At 42.0% G+C, this 18,960-nt stretch overlaps 1 protein-coding gene across 1 annotated transcript in view; it reads right to left on the bottom strand.

Moving 5' to 3' along the window:
- Positions 1 to 18,960, bottom strand: part of CHP2 (calcineurin like EF-hand protein 2) — a 95,970-nt gene that overhangs the window by 20,527 nt on the left and 56,483 nt on the right. The window lies entirely within an intron of this gene.

Genomic DNA, 18,960 nt, shown 5'->3' with positions numbered 1-18,960 from the left:
AAAGGGTAGGGGCACAATAACAGCAACCGAGGACAGTCTTGTTTTCCTGTCCACTTGGGAGCACGATGCACTAAATTAGAGACCCCTCACCATTACCCGTTCAGCCAAACAGGCCCAGGTTGCGCACTGAATAAAGTATTTTATAATTTTTCATATTTCTGTTTACTTACTATTTCATAATAAAGTAATTATAAAATACTTTCTTTGCGTTTATTTGATTCCTATTCAAGAGAATTACTTTATATATAGTCAATATAAGCACAGAGTTAAATTTTGTAACATTTTCTAATGGTGGTGTGCCTCGTGATTTTTTTTCATGAAACAAGTGTGCCTTTGCCCAAAAAAGGTTGAAAAACACTGCTCTAGAGCAAGATGACATCTTGGGGATTAGCGCCCATTGACTTTTTATCAGTTGCCTCCCTCCTTCAATGGGTTGTAGATTTTTTCATTTCTATACTGACGTATTTATATTGACTTCAATCAATACTCAAACTTGTAGCATGGGTAAAGTATGTCCATGCATATTTAATGTATGCCCTCTTTGGAATGAGTATATCTAGTTACATAATATATAGGACACTGTGCCACTAAAGTGTATTTAAATTTACATTTTATAGGGCAATTTTGCCTAGAGACGTCTATGCTACATCGTGTGAGATATCTGTGAAGAACATATAAGGAGAAAACATCACATGCTATTTGCCTCCCAATTGTTACAAGACTAATGATGCATTTTACTATCCAGAGATAATTGTTAACTCTGGTTTGGAGAAGTCACGTTCTAATCCTGAAATGTTTTGGCCCATATTAAAGAAAAAGTGGGGCTTCATCCATGATGTGCCACTTTTTTTGCGTCCCTCCTACCCGCACCTAATGACACCATGGTTGCAACATATTTATAATACGGCGCACCATGGCGGCTGTTAGCACAATAGGGTCAACATTTTTTATGCTATCGTGGTGCTTGTGGTGTAGTGCAAGTTGGCCCATAGGTTACAAAAATGACGCCAACAATGGTGCAGTTAAATCTTTTAAATTTCACTGCGCCATTTTTGCGGGCCTCCTAGTGCAGGAACGCCACCCCCCCTTGCATACATTATGCCTGGTGCACGCATAATGTGGCACAAGGCTTTACAGAATGACACATTGCCTGCATTCGCTCTACTTTGTAAATATGCAGCAGCAAAAAAGTCACTTTAACACCGCCTTAGTGTCAAAAAAATTATGCTATGGTGGCGCTAAGGTGGTGCTAGGTGCTCTTAACTATGCCCCTTTGTTTCTTAACAGAGAAAAAGACAAGTTTGGGCTTGAGTTACATGAAGAGGTGCCAGAGGGCCTATTGATGACACAAAAAAACATGGATGGCCTCTTCAGCATTGCAGGTTACAAAAGTGTTTCAGACCACAAGGATATTGGTAAAGTAGGTGCCACACTGCCTTCTGCACTATTCACTGACATTTTAATCAACAGTCTTTTAATCATTCCAAATCCTGATAAAGGTCCTTTGACTAATTGTTGGCAGTAAAAAATAGGTTGAAACATGTTGACTCTGTTGAGCTACAAAGGGTTACAATGCCCTTCCTTCATTTTACCATTGTGGGAGTGGGGGGAAATATTAATGTTATATACTCACCGATATACAATTTTCACAAACTAGGGGACAGTATGCATGTACAAAAAGACAGAACTTACCACTCTTATTGAAATTAACCTATCTAGGCAGGATAAAAAGAGCCAGAATAAGGCCCATCTTGAACTTGCATCCTTGATGAGGAGCAGGTTAGTGATGACAAGTCAGTTTGCGTGACTGTTTTTTTTACTACAAATCAGGAACAATAGAGTTAGTTATTTTCCACAATCTAAGCAATCCCTCTTGCTAATGTCCTTGTAGGGGGTGTAGTTGAATGTTTTGTGTATACATTGTCTCTTCTCTAAAGGTGAACATTATTCCTACTAACACATGTACCCACCAAACCATAAGGATATAAAAACTGAGTGCTGGAACGTGATGGGGAGTTCATATTAGATGTGAATTCAATTTCAATTATAGTGTGCGTTTAGCAGATTTTGCATTATGTGATTTCACATTAATTTTGGCTGGTAAAAGACTGATTCATGCAGAAAATGTCTTGCCAAGTGACATTTTCTACTTGAACAGTATTCTGCCGCTAAACTACATTACCTTTCACTTGAGGTATGTCCTCTAATTCAGTGGTTCTTGACCTTTTGACTTCTGTAGACCCCCACGTTATTGGTACTGGAACCTGGGGACCACCATTGAATCATTAATGATATCTGGGAACCCACAACTGAGACATTACTAGAAGCCATGGACCCTGGCCTAAACATCGTTGATGATTTGAACCGCAAAATAATACACACAAAAATACAGAAACAAGCATTCATCAAATACACAAATTATTATACCTTTTACTTAATTTACAAACAAATGTAAATAAAAAAATAATTTTTTTAATTGTAATGGAAAAGTTGAGGCTTTTCTAAATTATAGTGAAGCCACACACCATCCATACTATATTCTGTCTGATGCACCTGCACTGCCCTCAAGAATTAATCTGAGGACACTAATTTAATTTTTAGCTTCCAATTTCAAATTCCTTGAAATTTACAATACTCTTTAAAATTTCAATTTTTACATTTAGCCACTTTATTTCTATGCACTTTATTAATCTGTTAATATTATCTAATTTTCTAAGCAGTCGTGGACCCCCTGAGAATGCTTTGCGGACCCGCAGGTGTCCCAGGACCAGAGGTTGGGAACCACTGCTTTAAAGAATAAAATCAGGCAAGATATTGGCAAACAACATTTCACTCTAAAAGCATAATTTTCATGAACTTCACAGGAGAACAATTATGCAATTTTGCATACCCCTAGATAACCTACTTTTTTGCAGAGCAGACACAACATATCAATCTTCCATGACATACCTACAGAAGCAAATCAAGGCAACTTGGGAGAGAGCTTTTTTGACACCACCCAATTATGTGCTATAGTTTATAAATACAAGCAAATCATTTTTTATAGATGTTTGGCTGTGGAGACAGAGGCTCCTACATTCTTTCTGCACCTACCCATTTTGATTTCACCCTTCACCCTTTCCCTATGTGCAAATTGTCCATGGTGACAAGCTTCTTTTTACTGTACCTCTTGAATGACCAAAGTGAGTTAATGTAAAAGCTCCTTCCTAGTTTTTTTTTCTTAGAGGCTCATAGTCAGTCGTTTCTCCAGCCTATGGTGGGAGGGCTTGTTCTTCATTTGTAAAACTAAGTAAGGGCAGGGGCCTAAAGTTTTTTTGGGCAGCCTGCTGCTGGAGCGGCCAAAAACCAAGGCTACCTACCTAATCTTCAATCCACCTCATGCACGTCTCATCCAGAGCCTGTAAATGTATGATCATATCACCCCCATCCTGATGGAACTCCATTAGCTTCCCTTACCAACCTGCACCATCTTCAAAACCAGCAGTATCATTTACAAAGCCATCACAACCTGCACTCCTGCTTATCTTGCAGACAAGCTCAACATCTCAGGTGTTTTTCGGCAGACCCCGAGCCAGGACACCATCAGACTGCAAGAAGTATAATAAAGGAAAAACAAGGCAGCAGGACTTTGCACTCAGGATCCGGAACAACGGGCCAGATGTATCATTTTAACCAATAGCGATTACCTAATTGCGATTTTTTGCGAATTGCAATTAAGTAATCGCTTTTGGAATGTATGAAACTCCAGGAGTTTCATACTGCGATTCGCAAGGGCTCGCAAATGGACCTACCTCATCAATATTCATGAGGTAGGTCGCAATTTGCGAGCCATTGCAAATGTCTACAATCACAGGGATTGTGGCCTGCTGTGCTCAGCGGACCACCATGTCTGTGATTGCTTTTCAATAAAGCAATCTTTTTTTAAATGCAGTTTAAAAATAAAAAATGAAACCACTGCCTGCTCTTAAAAATGTTTTCACCTGCATTCACAAAGGGGAAGGGGTCCCTTAGGGACCCCTTCAACTTTGCGAATGGGTTACCATCTACTTGAAGTAGATGGTAACTGCGATTGTTTTTCGACTGCATTCACGGTCACAAAAAAATCATACATACCTCTGCGATTCGGTATTTAGACAGGAGGCCCTTGATACCCCACTTCCTAATACCGAATCGGTATGTAGTCACAAATCCAATTTGTGATTTGGTAACAAGTTACTGAATCGTAAATTGGACTTGTTACATACCATAACACATTTTTGCGATCGCAAACAGCCCGTTGAGCCGTTTGCAATTGCAAAAATGTTTGAAACATCTTGCCCAACATCCTTACATCATTCAGGACTGCCTTAATGCTGCTTGAAATTAGGAAAAAGTTGAAGACTCGCCTCTTTAAAGAACGCTGCACCACAATGCATTCACCATCCATGACCTAGTTTCCTTTTCTACTCTTTGTTGACTTTATGCTTGCCTTTGACTATGTGCAGTGCTCCACTGCCTTTTGGCTAGGTTTGAGGTATAGAAATACCATATACATACATACATACATATCTTTTCTGCCAGCACCCTGCACTTCCTATCCATCACACTCTTGCAAGTTCTTTTTCTACCCTGGTTTCTCAGTCACTGTTTTCCAATTTCTTCTTCTTTCTTCCTTTTCTGCCTTTCTTTCTCTTGGTTTGGGTCAAAGTCGGATGATGAAAAATAATTCCTACCTTTGAACAATGGCAACATCATGCACAAATTAAGCACTATTGCTCACCTGTCCATCACCTGCAATTATCTGGAGTCACTGATTATCTGGAGTCACTTACTTTCCGAGTGAAAAACCCACACACCTTCAAAACAAGTCTCTCAGCATTTGTGACATCTTGCCCAGAAAATATGCAAACTTTTCTACATATGTTTTAGAACTCCCCACTGGTGGAGTTGGACAATGTTCCCATTGTGTATAATTATAAACAGTTCTCTGGGTGATGGTTTTATGTATAAAGTGATGTCTGTAATGATGGTAATGGAACATTACCCCATAATTTGCTATTGTTTGGTAAACATCTTCACTTTCAAACACAGTAAAATATCCAAGCTCAGAAAGCATAGAATCAACTGCTTTCACACCCCAATCATCAGAAACCACCACAGGTGTTACCAGATCATTTATAGAGACTATGGGCCTGATTCCAACTTTGGAGGACGGTGTTAAACCGTCCCAAAAGTGGCGGATATACCACCTACCGTATTACGAGTTCCATAGGATATAATGGACTCGTAATACGGTAGGTGGTATATCCGCCACTTTTGGGACGGTTTAACACCGTCCTCCAAAGTTAGAATCAGGCCCTATGACTACATATGAAATTTGAATCATTTCTGTCGGTCCATACATATCAAATGATACTTTATCCTAAAGAATCCCATCAGGAATCGCTATACCTGAAATGTTCACTAGGGACAAGTCCCTGCAGACCTTATGTGAGGATAGGTGAGGATTCAAAACCTCATCAGCCAGTTCAACAGCAGAGTGTTCAGGAAGATAAAGACCATGTATCATCAGAAAAAAAAGATCCAAAATCAGTCCAAAGGAGAAAGCCAAGCACATTTAACCAAGCCCATAACTAATTCCACGGACAAACTAGATAGTTAGTTTTGAGCCAATTAAATAGCTTATGTGTAATTGATACAGGTGTAGTTGAAGATGCTGAAGAATTTGAAATAGAATCATTGATGTTGGCAAAATAACCAGAAGCAGTTTGTGGAAACAGTGGAGCAGATGTTGGACTAGGTGAACTGGCAGATGTGTCCCTTGGTGGTTTGTAGTAAATGATTCCATCCACTTGTGTTGAATTTGAGTAATATTGCTCAGAACATTGGGCATTTCTTGTTGTAGATGTAGTGACAGGCACTAATGAAAGCTCACATACACCCTCCCCAAGCTCGGGGAAGTTTCATCACTGATGATCAAATTTTGAAGAGGCACATCCAGATTGGCAGTGAGAGGGGTTCAGGTACTGCTCAGGTTTCCTCGTCGTCTAGTGTGTAGGACTGGCCACATGGTGGTAACTTGACATTATCAATTGAAACAAAACAGTTTTCTCTAAAGCCAGGCAGTGGTGGTAGGATGACAGTTCTGATACCGTGTATTCCCAGGGCTGGAACCGGTGCTTGATATGTAGGGTCAAATTCCTTTTTTACAGCAATCTTTTCATGCACTAGATCCCTGACTTTTGGAATACAGGAGTTGTTGGTGAATCTCTCACTCCCAAGGTAGCGGCACATGCAGATGAGTTGTCATCACGGAACTGTTGTAATTCCTGCAAGACGGTGACACGTTCATTTATGTCAAAAGGTGTGTCTGCCGCCACTGCGCCAGGGTCATCAGGAACTGGGACATACCTAGGTATGCCAAACAGAACCTCATAAGGGGTGTGCCCTCCCAAGGACTTTCAGGGCAGATTATCAAGTTCCCTCTGGTCTCCAGACATGTGGTTAAGCCAACTATGACCTGAATCTAATACTATAGCTGTTAAAGGATTTCTTTAAGTCTTGATTATTCCGTTCCACAACAGCGTTTCCCTTGGGATGATATGGAGGTGAGAAATGTAGTTGGACGCCCATTGTCACCATGGTGTCCCTGAATGCCCTGGAAGCAAAGGCAGGGCCCCAAGATGTATTTGTATGCACCATCAGGTATTAGGAGACCACAATGGTCCAGGTACACACATTGTAATGGTTTGTTGGAAATTAGGAGAGGTGTCTGCTGTGGGCGTTTGACGGTGGATTCTTTTATTTATTGACAGGTGTTGCAGCAAAGGACTTACTGTTTGGCCTGTTTGTATAGATCTGGCTATTTTGCAATAATGTAATTGTAGTCGCCACATCTGCATGGGTAGAGGCAACCCCTTCATGCACTGCTTTCATTAGGTCTAATCTTTGGTCTTTGTTGGGGATCATACGATCACCCACCCCTGGTACTATTACAAATGTAACATTTTGGGCACTGAGAGGGTAGGAATACTTGGGGGAATATGCCTTGGCAAGGGCTTGCTGTTAGCAGAAGCTTGCACAGCAGCCAGTGTTTCATCATCCAACCTCATCTTGGAATGAGTAATCGGAGCAACAGAAGCTGTAGCTACTGCTGACTTGGCTGCTTCATCAACCAAGATATTTCCTGCAATGTGTAGTCCTACACATTGATGGCCCATTGTATGTACTGCATGGGTATTTAGTAGTGTCTCCTTTAGATCTTCTACCTTCCCCCACAGCAGTGTGTGTTTGATGGTGTTCCCTTTTGAATCTCTGAATCCATTCTGGCACCAGTAATGCAGGTATTCATTAAAGGACTGGACACAATAATACAAATCACACATACTGAGTGTCAGAAGGTCAGGATCCGTATGTTCTAGTGCCAATAATAGAGACTTAGGCTTTGACAATTGTGCAGTGCAGTTCCCTAAGGTCTGTGTGTATGTGTTCTTAGGGTGGAACCTGCCATCCCTCAAGAAACGACTCAGAGTCGCGCAAGTGGCAAGTATTGATGTTTAGTACCTACCGCTGATTGCTCAGAACCATCAGTGTATATTATCATTTGGTACTGATCAAGAGGCAAAATGTTTGTAGGTGTTGGGTATTCAAGTTCATATTGTAGGAACTCTTGTGTCTGAAGTTTTGGATCAAAAACATAATCAACATCAGTGGCAGTCAGATAGGTGACCCATGGTATCCAATGTGGATGTAATGCTTTTGGACATTGGATTTTGTCACAGCCTCTAAGGCTGGTATTGGGGTCACACTACAAAGCGATTCCCCTAGCCTAAAAGTCTCTCTTTTATGACAGCCATCTGAACAGCAGACAGAATTTGTGGGAGCACAGTGATGGCCTGCCATTGAATTCAGATGTGATTTGTATGCCATAGGTACTGTATCACCTTCATTGAATGTTACGTAGGTGAACCCAATGGCACCAGCAATAATTCTGATGACCAAGTTTGTTTCATTATCATGTGCAGTGTAAGTGTTTTGCTTCAAGCATGTCCTGTTGTAATGCTCTGAAAAGATGAGTGTGTTCAACTGTCTAATATTTACTTGGAAAGTCTGGACTTATCAAGTCATAAAGTGGTTTTATGCATTGTGCATATTCTGGAATGTAAGCACAGCCAAAATTAAAAAAGCCCAATAATCATTGATGCTTTTTGATAGTGGTTGGTGGTTGTAATTGCATGCATTTTTCTAGAGAGTGTGGCGCCAGACTCATTCCCTCGTCTGATAACTCGTACTCTGAGAAAGGCAATGTTTGTTTTCTTGAAATTAAATTTGCAGCCTATTTCAGTAAACCTCACCACAATGTTGTCCACCCTTCTTTGGTGTGTGACCAGGTCATTGTATGTCAGGTATATGTCATCTATACAGGACAACCCCTCAGGATCTACGTAGGGTAGTTATACATGCTGTGAACAGTCCAAGACTCTTCTTATACCCTTGTAGGAGTCAATAAAATTTCCTTTGTGAGCCTAATGCGCTGACAATGGTCAAATACCTGGTTTCGGCACTATATTTTGGCAGTAAAACCAGTGGAAATATCTAGGGTTGTTTATCAGAATTTAACCTTAACGGTGTGCTCCATGTCTGCCTCAATTTGTATTTTCACTTTGTAAACCCAAACTAGCGGGGAGACCCGTGTGACACAGTTTTGACTTCTAAAAAGTCATTAGGTGCTGTCACCTCTAGAAACTCTTGAAGATCCTGGTGAAATATTGTGACCTCTGCCACGCTGCCTAACAGTCAGTGCCTATCCCTGTTCTTCAGTAAAGTTCTCATTGTCCGTGACATTTCTAGCCAAAATCACTGCCACCTTTTTCTTTTTGAATTGTGCTTTATGTTGTGGTATTTTCTCTTCCTTTTTTATGGCAGGTTCAGATGAGCGTTGTGAATCTTTTCTTGGTTTCACATACTCGTTTTGTTGCTCAGAATGGCTGCCTCTCGCACTGTGTTGTTCTGGTGAGTCCTGAAATGTATCAATATATTGGTATCCATCAGGAGTTTTTAAACTATCTCAATTTCTCATACTGTAACGTTTCTCTGACTTCTCCGATCGCTGAGATTCTCCTCTTTGTTTTGTATTACCTCTGTTTTGTTTTTGTTTATCCCAGCGTTTTTAGATCCCTTTGCTGCCCATTAATTGCATCCCCAGATCTAGAGCTGGGGCAGTCCTGTATTCATCCTGAATTTGTTTTAACACTTCCGGAAGATTCACAATAGTCAGTGTACCATGTGCGGTAGTGCAGGCAGCAGCAAACACTGCACCCCAAGTGGCGCAGATATCCACTCAGGAAACTAATCCACATGGCAAGCACTTTGTGAGAATTTTATGTTTATCTTGGGTTCCTATTTCGAGAAACACTGCTTCCAGGGTGCTAATGTTCTGTGCTAACCAAAATGGAATCTCTTCAAGTTTGGTGGCTACCTTATCCATAATTTAATGCACAGTAGCAGGATTTATTCCTGCGGTGGTCACAAGTGGTTATGCTGGAGCAACCCTTGCTCAGGCGCTGTTTAAAATCTGCATTCCAAGTTGTTTTAATTATCTATTTATTTTTTATTAAATTAGTGTATAGGTGGCGTACGTCTGGAACCGCCATTGTACCTACATTAGGGTGTGGTATAGAGGTAGCCCATTCTGGCCATGTAGGTCTGTCATTACTCAAGGGACCTAGTCTAACATTGTGTGGAACGTGGGTTAGAGTGCCATCAAGCAAATTTTGGTGTTCTTGATAAGATAGTGGTCCTTCTAAACATGCATAAGCTCTATATTGTGCGGGGGCATTTGCTAGAGTGTAATGATGAAATGTATGCATGTTCTCATCTGCTGCTGGAACAGTGACCCAAGAGTAGAAAATATCTGTTCTGTATGCTGTGTGTGCCTCAAAGACAAATGTTACTTCTCCTCCCTTGTCTGGGAGGCCATTATTTTTTTTAATGTGTTGTGACGGAGAGTCTTATGTTTGCTGCAGTTACGACCCTGTTTTAGTCTGCCATTACTAAAAATGCAATTGGATTGCTTAGAGATGGAAACACCAATTGGGGAATTCTTTTAAAGGTTCAAGCTTGAACAACCTAGAGCGTCAAATAGGTACTACATATCGAGCTGAAGAGAATATTCCCTAATTCCACATACGTCTCTGTGTAAGGTAGTTAGGGTGTCTTTTGCACGTAATGAGACAAAGATCCTTGGGTGATCCGCAAAGTCAGTGCCTAACCAACGTTGGTGGCACCATGTAGTAGACTCCAGTTTTGGCAATGAGAGTGCTGGTCTTTGGGTGGCAGCACCACCAAGCGTGGGGGACTGCGTATGATCCCATGACGTGCAACAGCTGTCAGCCTAACCTTTTCTGGCTAGCTAACAGCACCTCACAAGTACCAGAGGAAGATTTGTGGCAGCCTATTGCATGACAGTCAGACTCTTCAAGGAAGTTGTCGTAGAGCAGATCTCATCCCTTTCTCTCAGTTATACCAGTCTCATACATGCAAGGACAAAACAGAAGCAGGATTTTGGTTCAATAGATTTTAGTGAAGCAACTGTGTTTTATGTAAAAAGGTATGAATTGCAATTAAGAGGGGTTATATGTTGAAACCACGAGTGCTTCAACCACCCATGGCTCAATAACGAGTTCGGAACAACGACCTCGTTGGTATCACTAATGCCTTTACCACAAATGCCTTTACAATGATTTTTCATTGTAAAGGCATTCCTGGTTAAGGCATTAGTGATCAGCATACACGGTTCCAGCATGCGTCCCCACTAGCCCCCCACCCCTAAAAATTACTGCAACCACCCCAACCCCCACCCCCAAAATTACCACAACCCCAACCCCCCTAAAACTTAAAGCACCCCAACCCACCCCTAAAACCTAAACCCTGACCCCCTCCCCCTAAACCCTAATCACCCCAAGCACCCACCCCACCCCCAAAAACTAAAACTACCCCGAGTCCCCACCCCTCCCCTGAAACCTAAAGCACCCCAACCCACCCCGAAAACCTAAACCCTGACCCCCTCCCCCTAAACCCTAATCACCCCAAGCCCCCCACCCTCAAAAACAAAAAATACCCTGAGTCCCCACCCCTAAAACCTAAAGCACCCCAACCCACCCCTAAAACATAAACTCTGACCTCCACCTCCCCCAAACCCTGACCTCCACCTCCCCATAAACCCTAATCACCCCGAGCCACCCACCCCCCAAAAAACAGCCCCAGTCCCAGCCCAACTTACCTCCTCCTTCACTGCATCGAATCCCTTCTTCTGTGCCTTAACCATGCATGTACGTGGTTCACACATGCATGGTTAAGGCCCGAAAACCAGGAAGTCGTGGAAAACGAAACCATTGTTTTGCTTTCGTTTTCCACGACTTCGTGGTTTAGGAGTCGTTGTTCCGGGTGTTTCCCATTAAGAGGATAATGAAACACACCATTATGATAGCAGTGGCAAAAAGAGTGAAACACAGGAAGAGTCCCACCATATTGTCATAATAGTGTGCAGAGTATTCCCACCTACACTACTAAGTTTCTACATGAGAGCAAGTAGCAGTGTTACCACTAGTCTGCCCTTCTGGCCCTGGGAAGGAAGCTCAACTCACACCTGTGTAGAGGTAGAGAAGACTTTTGTCAGAAATTGCTATGACTTGCAGCATATGATGGCAAACTGGCTAAAATGTCCTCTCTGAGATGTTGTGGGCGCTGTAATGTTTTATAATAACATGTCTGTCATTCTAAGAACTGCCTTGACGTGACAACACTTATTTTTCTGTGTAGGGTATATAATGTTACCTTTGGCCCAGCAATACCCGGTAAACATTATGTACAGTCTTAGGTTGAGCACCAGATGAAAATGTTGTGCAAATAAATGAATAACAGATTTGGCAAGGAAGGGCAACTGATAAAAGTAATAAAAACATCTCAACTAAAATGAAGCTTTGCTAAAATAATAAAAGTAATAAAAATGAAATGTAAGTAGGTAAAAGGGCACAGGCCTCAGGCCCAGAACTAAAAAATGTGCCCATGTAAGATGCTAAACTAACCTCATGACAGTTGTGCATGGAAGGTTTCAGGATGATCTGTCAAGTGGGGGACAAAAAAAAGGGGGGGGTCACAAAAAGTGTGTTTCCCATATTAAATCTCATAGGAGTTTTGAAAACGATTATAGCCTGAACCACTAGACAGAATGATACCAAATTTGTCAGAAAGCTTGCGTTTGGTCCGCAGATCAAGCTTGTCTTACTTGGTGTAAATCTGTTCAGTAGTTTTTGAGCTACATTTGTATATCTAGGCGGAGCCTAAGCCAGATCTCATGGTGACATCTTATTGGCTGTAATCATGTCAACCAGAAAGTGGTGGCAGCCATCTTGGGACCAAGATACATGGTAGAACCCCGTTGAAATGCATTGTAGTGAATGGCAGATTTTGAGGGTCACAAAAAGAGCGTTTAAAGGGTGATACGTTTTAATTACAATTTAAATCATTTGTTGATGGTACCATACTAATTTTAGGAATTGTGGTGTGTTCTAAGGAGATTTCATCCTGCTGGGATTTCATGAATCATGTCTGAGAGAAAATTGTTTTCTCATGATTTTCCAGGAGAGGTGATGGAAGGTGCTCCAGAAGCTAAAATGAGAGCATATTTTCTGTAAATTCACACTATCTTTCTCAACCATATGAGAATGAAGTCTGACATTCTCAGTAAAACACATACTTCCAACAGGAGCAGGCTGTCAGTTGATTCCCTTGTGTTGTACTGAAGCCTCCCATAGTGTTCTAAACCAGTGTTTTTCAACCTTTTTTGGGCAAAGGCACACTTGTTTCATGAAAAAAAATCACGAGGCACACCACCATTAGAAAATGTTACAAAATTTAACTCTGTGCTTATATTGACTATATATAAAGTAATTCTCTTGAATAGGAATCAAATAAACGCAAAGAAAGTATTTTATAATTACTTTATTATGAAATAGTAAGTAAACAGAAATATGAAAAATTATAAAATACTTTATTCAGTGCGCAACCTGGGCCTGTTTGGCTGAACGGGTAATGGTGAGGGGTCTCTAATTTAGTGCATCGTGCTCCCAAGTGGACAGGAAAACAAGACTGTCCTCGGTTGCTGTTATTGTGCCCCTACCCTTTCTCCTCTCCCAGCTTCCCTATTTCCTTCCCCAGTGCCCTTTTCCCTCTAGGTTCCCGCGTCCCCAGGAGGGACCTTACCTTTGCAAGCCACGACCCTCCTGGGTCGTGGCTGGCTCCTCGGCTGTTCTGCTCCGGCTCTTCTCCGTGGTAGACCTCCTTCTCCTTGTCTCTCGTTACTGCCGCTCTCTCGTCCTCCTCGTCCCGCTCCTCGACTCCAGTTCTTCCTGACTTGACCTCCTTCACTCCTTCGTCTCGTCCTGACCTCGTCGCGCTCTCCCTCTCCGCGTCTTTCGGCTCCGGCCCCTTTTCACCGTTGCTGCCCCGGAAGTCCTCAAGCGTTTCCCTGGAAACTGGGAAACGCGTCATCGACGCCCGGAGCGTTCCCATGGAGACATGGGAACGCGGAACTGACTCATCGGGCTTTCCTGGCGAGAAGCTGGTTGGCGCTGGCGTGGACGTGGTCGTAATGACCCGTTCACAATGTCCTACTGTGATAGGTCCAGGCTGGAGTCTGGACCAATCACAGCCCGGACATCAGAAAAGTGGAGGGTGTCCCCCTGAGGAGCGCCAATCGGCGCCCCTGCTGGCCGAGGGTGGGGTCAAAAACCCAACCCCCCCCATACCCAGGACACAGTCCGGCGCCCACCTAGTGGGCGAAAATGTTATTTATTTTTTTTTTTAAATCTTTCGAATTTTTCAATTTTTCCCACGGCACACCAGGCAACATCTCGCGGCACACTAGTGTGCCGCGGAACAGTGGTTGAAAAACACTGTTCTAAACAACAACTAGAGCACTAACAGTCTTAATATGACAAACGTGTGATACACCTGAAGCCATCTTAATGGAGTCTAACTGGTAAAACATAAAACATTTAGGGACAGATTTATGAAAGGTGGCGCTGCACATGCAGTGCCACTTTTCTTGTGCCCCTTAGCACCCCACTAACGCCACCATGTGTGCGCCGTATTTAAAATACAGCACAACATGGCGGTAGTCAGAAGCACTAGGGTCATAATTTGTTTGGTAGTCCGATGCTTTGCAGGATTGGCATAAAAAATGATTACGCTAATCCTGCTAAGCACCCAGAAGTGCACTGTAACCAATCAGTGCCTCTTTTTAACGCCTAAAAAATTCTAATAAAAATGGGGCAAAGGAATGTCATGAATTACTTTGCTCCTTTTTTAAGCCCCTCCCTAGCGCCAGAATGCCCCCCCTTGCATACATTATGCCTGGTACATTGTGCCACATTGTAAACATGCTGCTGTGTTTTTGCCCTTCTAAAGCCACATTAGCGTAAAAAAAATGATGCTACTGGTGCATTGGAATGGTGCTAGGCCACCACAAATCTGGGCCTTAATTTAGAAAGCACCAAAATGAGGGAGTTCATTTTGTCACAGAAATTATGGTTAGTGCTGAAGGGGAAACAGCCTCTACAATGAAATCTGAACCCCGCATGCCATTACCATACTTGCCTTTACAACAAATTTACCTTTACAATGCATGCCATTACAATGAATTTCATTGTAAAGTAATGATTGGTAAAGGCATATTAGTTAGGTTTTCCATGTAAGTATTGAGTGTATATTTTTTAAGCACATTGCTGACTAAATACGAAGTAATTTTACGGTTTACTGTGGGTATGGGTTTTTGCGTGATAGGTGGCTTTTTTATTTTAGGTATTAGGGTTGGTATAGGTTTTTTGGTGGCAAGGGTAATTTCTGGGTTTAGGATGGGTATGGGTTTTTGGGTGGCAAGGTTTTTTTTAGGGTTTAGGGTAGGTATGGGTTTCCTAAGGCAGTGTTTTTCAACCTTTTTTGGGCAAAGGCACACTTGTTTCATGAAAAAAAATCACGAGGCACACCACCATTAGAAAATGTTACAAAATTTAACTCTGTGCTTATATTGACTATATATAAAGTAATTCTCTTGAATAGGAATCAAATAAACGCAAAGAAAGTATTTTATAATTACTTTATTATGAAATAGTAAGTAAACAGAAATATGAAAAATTATAAAATACTTTATTCAGTGCGCAACCTGGGCCTGTTTGGCTGAACGGGTAATGGTGAGGGGTCTCTAATTTAGTGCATCGTGCTCCCAAGTGGACAGGAAAACAAGACTGTCCTCGGTTGCTGTTATTGTGCCCCTACCCTTTCTCCTCTCCCAGCTTCCCTATTTCCTTCCCCAGTGCCCTTTTCCCTCTAGGTTCCCGCGTCCCCAGGAGGGACCTTACCTTTGCAAGCCACGACCCTCCTGGGTCGTGGCTGGCTCCTCGGCTGTTCTGCTCCGGCTCTTCTCCGTGGTAGACCTCCTTCTCCTTGTCTCTCGTTACTGCCGCTCTCTCGTCCTCCTCGTCCCGCTCCTCGACTCCAGTTCTTCCTGACTTGACCTCCTTCACTCCTTCGTCTCGTCCTGACCTCGTTGCGCTCTCCCTCTCCGCGTCTTTCGGCTCCGGCCCCTTTTCACTGTTGCTGCCCCGGAAGTCCTCAAGCGTTTCCCTGGAAACAGGGAAACGCGTCATCGACGCCCGGAGCGTTCCCATGGAGACATGGGAACGCGGAACTGACTCATCGGGCTTTCCTGGCGAGAAGCTGGTTGGCGCTGGCGTGGACGTGGTCGTAACGACCCGTTCACAATGTCCTACTGTGATAGGTCCAGGCTGGAGTCTGGACCAATCACAGCCCGGACATCAGAAAAGTGGAGGGTGTCCCCCTGAGGAGCGCCAATCGGCGCCCCTGCTGGCCGAGGGTGGGGTCAAAAACCCAACCCCCCCCATACCCAGGACACAGTCCGGCGCCCACCTAGTGGGCGAAAATGTTACTTTTTTTTTTTTTTTTAATCTTTCGAATTTTTCAATTTTTCCCACGGCACACCAGGCAACATCTCGCGGCACACTAGTGTGCCGCGGAACAGTGGTTGAAAAACACTGTCCTAAGGTAACTATAACTCACGTCCCCAGCCATGCACAGTTATCTCATCAATAATTTGACTGCAAATGTTACAGTAATGTTATCAATGGTGTTCTAAGAGATGTCATGACTTCTGTAATATCTGGGGTAATTAGCAGTGCATGGCGAGGGCGTGAGTTATAGTTACCTTAGGGCACGAATTATAGTTAGTTGAAATAACTCTAACTATAATAGCTGAATTTCTCTCTCTCTCTCTCTCTCTCTCTATATATATATATATATATATATATATATATATATATATATATATGTATATATATATTTTTAATGAAGGTGCATAGATGTGAAGTAAATCTAAACATCCCCTGGTGTACTTACCTTTAAATATTTTGTCCTGTTGGAGCGAAAATCTTGATAATACTTTAGTGACCCAGAAGTCATCATTGGGTAATTTTGTATTCATGTTTAAAAGCCTAACGTAGAGAAAATGCTGCATTGACATGTATTGTAAAAGTGTTCCCTTTTCATTATTGTGGTGGACATTGTGCCTACCAGAACTGATAATGTGCTATCAAGATGAAATGAACGTTGAAACCATTTTACATATATTTATAGTTATGATTAGTAGTGAAATGAATTTGATTTATTACTGTACATATGCATGTGCGCCTAGAATTAAATGCACTTCTTTGTCAAGTCTAGTGTGATGCTTTAAAAAAGATTTCAATTATTATGTGTTCATATGCTGATGATATAGTATTAATGCTGAGTTCATAAGTTGCATATTATGTGTGTGTTATTAATAACAATTTAAATGAATTATAATTCTTGTGTTAGCATAACTAGGCCTGAAGATTTCATATTTACAGGCATATACAAAATGTGATGAATCATTTATTTTCCTTTAACATGAATTTTTCCACTAGGTTGTTTCACATGAAAAGTAAAGAGCCCTATTGTATTATGTGTAAGTTTTGTTTCCCATTGACCTTGGACATTGTTACATGAGGACCTAAGGACTAAAAGTAAAGCACTGCCATTGTTTAGCAGACCCTTTTCTCATGTGAACAGTGGAAATGATTTTGTACCGTGGGAAGGAATGTGGATTGCAACAAATGATGTATAAATCGTTGAACTATTGTATTCACATGGAAAGGAAAGTCGGCTTCTCACAAACCCTGAGAGTTTTCGTGATGCTGCAAATTTGAATTGTGCTAATGGACTGATTGAATATGGGCACTTTTGCGTATCGTGGACTCATCAAACTGACCAATCAAACTGTTTAGAGTATTTTTAAGTAAGGGATGAAATTAGTAAGTTTGAAGCAGTCCCATTTAGAGTCTTCTTCTGTTAACCTGCCGCTTGGAGGTTTCCTGATTTTCATGTTCCGGGTGTAGCCCGTGTTTTGCACTTTCCCCTGATGGTGCTGCTAACGGAATTTGCTGATGATCTACATGCTTTGATGACAAAACTGAATTGAATGCTGAAGCTAGGAGAGGTATATTCTAATGCAAATGTTATTTTCCCCTGACCTGCTTTTCTTTTGTAGAAGGTAGCATGCTGACAAACGACTATTTTATTTTTCATAGTTAGTTTAATTTAGCACGCAATAAATTTTTCTGACTTTTATTTTGACTTTTGCCCGCATGTATTATGGTTAACACTATGAGAATTTATGTCCAAAATCCTAATTTCTGAATCTTTGTAATATGATTTGACTAATGTATTTGCAGTCTGATTTAAAACATGTTTCTGTCTCACAAGTGGTTGCTTCATTAGTATGCATTATTCTTCCTGAATGTCTAATGGTGTTGAAGTTGAATAGATTAAACGTATTTCGTAGATTTGGTCAACCAATGTGTTAGACCTGACAGCCTTAGGGTGGTCACCCCTAACTTTTTGCCTGCCTCCCTCCACTTTTTGGACACTGTTTTTGCTTGGTTTAGGACTCTGCACACTTTACCACTGCTAACCAGTGCTAAAGTGCATATGCTTTCTCCCTTACAACATGGTGACATTGGTTCATACCCAATTGGCTAATTTGATCTACTTGTAAGTACCCAGTAGAGTGAACTACATGTGCCCAGGGCCTGTAGATTAAATGCTACTAGTGGGCCTGCAGCACTGATTATGCTACCCACATAAGTAGCCCCCTAACCATGCTTCAGACCTGCCATTGCAAGGCCTGTGTGTGCAGTTTCACTGCCACTTTGACTTGGCATTTAGAAATACTTGCCAAGCCTTAAACTCCCCTTTTTTTACATATACATCACCCCTAAGGTAGGCCCTAGGTAACCCATAGGGCAGGGTGCTATGTAGGTAAAAGGCAGGACATATACCTGTGTAGTTTATATGTCTTGGTATTGTAGAACCGCTAAATTTGTTTTACACTACTGTGAGGCCTGCTCCTTTCATAGGAAATTAGGGCTACCCTCATATACTGTTTGAGTGGTAGATTCTAATCTGAAAGGAGTAACCAGGTCATATTTAGTATGACCAGAATGGTAATACAAAATCCTGCTGACTGGTAAAGTTGGATTTAATCTTACTATTTTATAAATGCCACTTTTAGAAAGTGAGCATTTCTCTGCACTCAAATCCTTCTGTGCCTTACAATCCACGTCTGGCTAGGTTAGTTGACAGCTCCCTTGTGCATTTCACTCAGACAATCCCAGACACAGGATGCTCGGTCATACCTGCACACATCTGAATACTGAATGGGTCTTCCTGGGCTGGGAGGGTAGAGGGCCTGACACTTACATTTGAAAGGACAGTGGCCTGCCCTCACACAATGGACTGCCAGACCCCTACAAGGACCCTGGCAGACAGGATGGAACTGAAAGGGGACCTTGTGCACTTCTAAGCCACTCTTTGAAGTCTCCCCAC

Source organism: Pleurodeles waltl, chromosome 9, assembly GCF_031143425.1.
Source record: "Pleurodeles waltl isolate 20211129_DDA chromosome 9, aPleWal1.hap1.20221129, whole genome shotgun sequence".
Taxonomy (NCBI): domain Eukaryota; kingdom Metazoa; phylum Chordata; class Amphibia; order Caudata; family Salamandridae; genus Pleurodeles; species Pleurodeles waltl.
The sequence above is the reverse complement of the archived record's forward strand: the minus strand, read 5'-3'. Positions and strand labels throughout refer to the sequence as shown.